The sequence below is a fragment of the Sinocyclocheilus anshuiensis genome, unplaced genomic scaffold (assembly GCF_001515605.1).
Source record: "Sinocyclocheilus anshuiensis isolate Anshui unplaced genomic scaffold, SAMN03320099.WGS_v1.1 scaffold746, whole genome shotgun sequence".
NCBI classification, from domain to species: domain Eukaryota; kingdom Metazoa; phylum Chordata; class Actinopteri; order Cypriniformes; family Cyprinidae; genus Sinocyclocheilus; species Sinocyclocheilus anshuiensis.
The window spans coordinates 161,744-166,358 of record NW_015544173.1 but is presented as its reverse complement, the minus strand read 5'-3'; positions in this window follow the sequence as shown (position 1 = coordinate 166,358).

Here is a 4,615-nt window from a genome sequence, read left to right as displayed (position 1 = left end):
ACCTGGATACTGAAGTTCACTCCAGTGCCTTTATTACTCTTTATATTCTCCTGAATCTGTAGTAAAGTTAGTAAATGTACTTCAGTTTTATTTTGATATATTTATTTTTTTATTATTATTTGGTAAAGTTATTGAAAGTCAAGAGTAAAATAAATAAATAAAAATAAATAAATAAAAAACACACAAAAAATTGAAAGCACCCAATATGCTGAGTAAGATAAGAGGTTGGTATCAAAAGAATTATTTAATTTTAAGTTGATGTTTTTATGTATTTTTTATTAATTTATTTATTTTTAATGCAGGAGGCTATAGGCCTAGTGTAGAAATAAATAAATATAATGCAAAGTCATCATTGTTTAAAATAGCCAGAGGAAATGTAAATGTGAACAAGTGATTTAATTTACATTTACATTTAGTCATTTAGCATATGCTTTTATCCAAAGCAACTTACAAATGAGGACAATAGAAGAAATCACATCCAACAAAAGAGCAATAATATGTAAGTGCTGTGACAAGTCCCGGTTAGTCCAACGCAGTACACGTAGCAAGTTTTTTTATTTATTAATTTTTTTTTCATAATAAATTAAAAGAAAACAAGCAGACAGAATAGAAAAAGAATATGGAACGCTAGTGTTAGAGGGTCAGTTTTGTATAAATAAAAAGAAAACAAGTTAATAGAATAGAGAGTGTTTCAGAGGGTAATTCTTTTATAATAAATAAAAAGAAAACAAGTAGTTAAAATAGAAATAGAATAGATACTGCAAGAGGGTCAAGTGTAGATTGAAGGGATGTGTCTTAGCCATTTCTTGAATATGGCTAAAGACTCATCTGCTTGGATCGAGTTGGGCAGGTCATTCCACATATATATATATATATATATATATATAAAACACAAGTGTGCAGTAAAAAGTAAATGGGTCAATCACATGGGCCAAAGTCCTTCTTTAGCTCTAACCTGCACCAACACGTCTGCCTGAAAGTTTTTTGAAGACCTTGCTTAACTGGTTTAGGTGTGTTAGTGTTGGAGCTGACTGCAGGATTGAACATTCCTGGTGTATTTTTTATTTTTATTTTGTGGGATGATTTGACAAATTCTTTTCCTGGAGTCTCTATGCCAGTTTTTGTGAAAATCAGAAAAACAGCCAAAAACTAGTTGAGACAGAAATGGGAAAAAAATTAATGCCAAACAGCAAACTAAATTCACATATTATAGCACCACCTGGTGTCAGAAAAATCTCTCTGCTCTTTGCTAAATGTCTGTGACATACACATTTTGATGTCTCAGTGCCTTTTGGTCAAGAAACTTTTATGGCAGAGGAAGTGGAAGAAGAATAAAATCAGATCAAATCAAATAAAAGGAATTATTTTAGAATATAAATAACTTTTTGAAGCGCCATGGGTCTTCTGCTCTTGCTCAAGATGGTTGAGTTACATGTTTGTACCATAGAGGACATAACTGAGTGTGTTCATTCAATTTTGTGTTCATTGTTGAGTGTGTTCACTAATTTGCATATGAAACGCAAATTAGTATTGGTAAAGCAGAGCTTAAGGAGTCAGCGGAGCACTTAATTCTGAGTTGTAGGATGTATGAGACAGAGAGAGAACGATGATGAGGAATAATCTGAGTTATGGGTGCAGGAGAGAGAAATGCATGAATGATAGTTGAATGACACCCTCTAAGAAAATATACTGCTCTGTTAATCATAACTTATACTCACAGCTTGGTCCATTTCCTTGTTGCTCTTGGTCTTTGTAGAGACCTGTTAAACGTTTTTCAGGGGGGCAATAATTGAACACCCAATGACAGACACAGCAGAATCCCAGTAAAAGAGATTTATCTGAATGGCAAATTTATTCTATGACGTACATACAGGCATACTGTATTCAATCAATCAATCAATCAATCAATCAATCGTCTGTATTAATATGAAGATGTGTCATAATAGCAACACTATGAATGTAAAGTGAATAATTTCACTTAGCTAGCCACTTGGGGCTTTCTGTGCTAATTCCCTTAAAAACTATAATTTTAACTTTACACATCTGTCCACAAATCCCTCATTAACAAACAGACACAAAATACTTTTGTGATACAATATAATACAATGTCACAAATCAGGCCTCTGTGGTTCCCGCTGATCGGCACCAGAGGGCACCATCAATGGAATACTAGCTTTCCCACTGACTCCATTTCCCATAACCCCATACCTGGCGCTGATTAGGAGCACACCTGCTGCTCATTCCCGGGACTATTTCAGCTCCCCCATTCCCCATGCTCATTGCGAAGTCTTGTTTTGCCTTGGCTGATATTTCTGAGTGTTGTCTTGTATTACTGTGTTGGATTACCGTGTCTGACTGTGAAATGTTCATTGATTCTCAAATTCTTGCTGCCTGCCTCGATCTCCTTGCTCTGCTGTTTAGACTCTTGTATGTAGTGTTTGCTGCCTGCCCTGACCCTCTGCCTGTACTCTGACTCTGCTTTTGCCTTGTCTCTAATAACCCTGTCTACTACCTGTCTTAAAGGGGTCCTAAAGTCTTGATTTTGTTTTGAGGGTGTACTAGAACAGGCTCTCATACTAGGTTGTTCGAAAAACACATTATTTTTCACATATTTTACATTATTACAACACCTCTCTCCCCAGTCTGGCATGAACGGCTCGAATAGTTCTTGTATTAAATGAAGTCCCGCCTTCTGAAATATTAAATGTGCTGTGATTGGTTAGCTGGGCCAGTGTGTGTTGTGATTGGCAGCACTCAGCGCCTGGTCAGGAAATGTCATGCCCCTTACCATAGCCGCCTGCGAGCTTCAGTGTAAATATTGCATCAAAGTCAAATCAATTTGAGCGCAATTTAAACCCGGATGATTGTAACCACTCTAAGTTCGTCTGTCTTGGGAAAGCTAGCTTGTCTCCGACATAGTGATAACACTCGTTGCCTTCTCTAGTGCAGCTCAACCAGGTCTCGTCCCATTTGTCGATATTTGTGATATCACAAATCCCGGAAAATATGCGTTGTAGTCCAAACGAGTTGTTTGTTGTAGTTTTTGAAAAGTGTTTTCTGTTAAATAAAATATCTCCCTTTGAAGTGGACTTTGAGCTTTGTAACTCTGCAGATCTTTTTTATGCTCAAACAGCAACATTACAGACTAACTAAAGTTGAAAAAGTGAAAAAGCATAATAGGACCCCTTTAATGATCTTGTATAAATTAAGCCGCACATGGATCCCCACTCCTCATTACATAGATTTTCTGTCCAACTAATACTTACTAGCAAATGCTTAAGATAAGAGTTTTAATTGTTGGTGAATTTAAGATCCACATTAATAATGAAAGACATGCAATGTGACTTACATCCAAAGACATCCTTAACAAGTAGTCAATCTTAAGACCGTGGAAATTTAATGTAAAAAGTAAAAAAGATGACTTTTTTTTTGTAAATGATCACAGATCATAAACTAGATGTGCTCTCTTTGACAGAAACCTGGCTAAAACCAGACAATTACATTACTTTAAATGAGTCTACCCCCAAGATTACTGTTATCAACATGTGCTGCATCCAAAAGGTAAAGGGGAAGGTGTTACTACAATTTATAGTAATATTTTCAGTATTTCTCAGAGGTATAGTTTATTTGAAGTGATGATGCTTTATATAACATCATCTAAGTGTAAATGATAAATCCTTTTTGACATTTTTACTGGTTACTGAATACAGGGCATCATACAGACTCTAAAGATTTTGCTGATTTTCTATCTGAGTTAGTTCAGGCAGCAGACAAAGTCTTAATTTTTGTTGATTTTAATATCCATGTAGATAATGAAAGACATATTGGGATTAGCATTTATAGACATTCTGAACTCTATTGGAGTTAGAAAACATGTCAGGACCCACTCATTGTCGCAATCATACTTTAGATTTATTATTGCATGGAATCAGTGTTTATGGCGTTGATATATCAGATCATTATCTAGTCTTGTGTATACTCCATTTAGCCAAAACCACAAAATTAACACCTTGTTACAAATATGGAAGAACTATCACTTCTACCACAAAAGATTGCTTTGTAAATAATCAATTTGTCTCAACTCCTTATCATATTCAATAGCTCGTTTCTAGAACTTAAGATATGGCTGCTATTTTATGCTTAAAGAAGATGAAAGAGAACAGACATGGCTAGAAATGCTTACTTTTTGACTCTTAATAGAAAACAAACACAACCTTAAATATTTATTTAAAAGGGGTATCGGTGTCACAAAGCAAGGCCAGACACAACAGGTAAGTGCAAAACAGGATGGTTTATTGACTGGGTAAGTGGATGTCTGGAATAGGGGAGTTAAAGGCAGGTGAATGTCAACACAGTGAATGGTTCCAGGGTGCTTATCTGCGTTCTGATGGTGAGGATCGTATGCCGGTTACGTTTGAGATCGTGGAACCGTTTCCAAGGAGTCATTGGAGGATCGCGGGAGAAACAGCAGGTAATTCGTTCTCGGAGAATTTGGCAGAGAGAGTCCAGAGTAGTTCGTAGGAGTGAACGGTAGACCGGACAGTGAGTGACTGTGCTGTGTGTGTATTTGTAGTGTGGCTTGATTGGTGACAGCAGGTGCGGGTGATCAGAACTC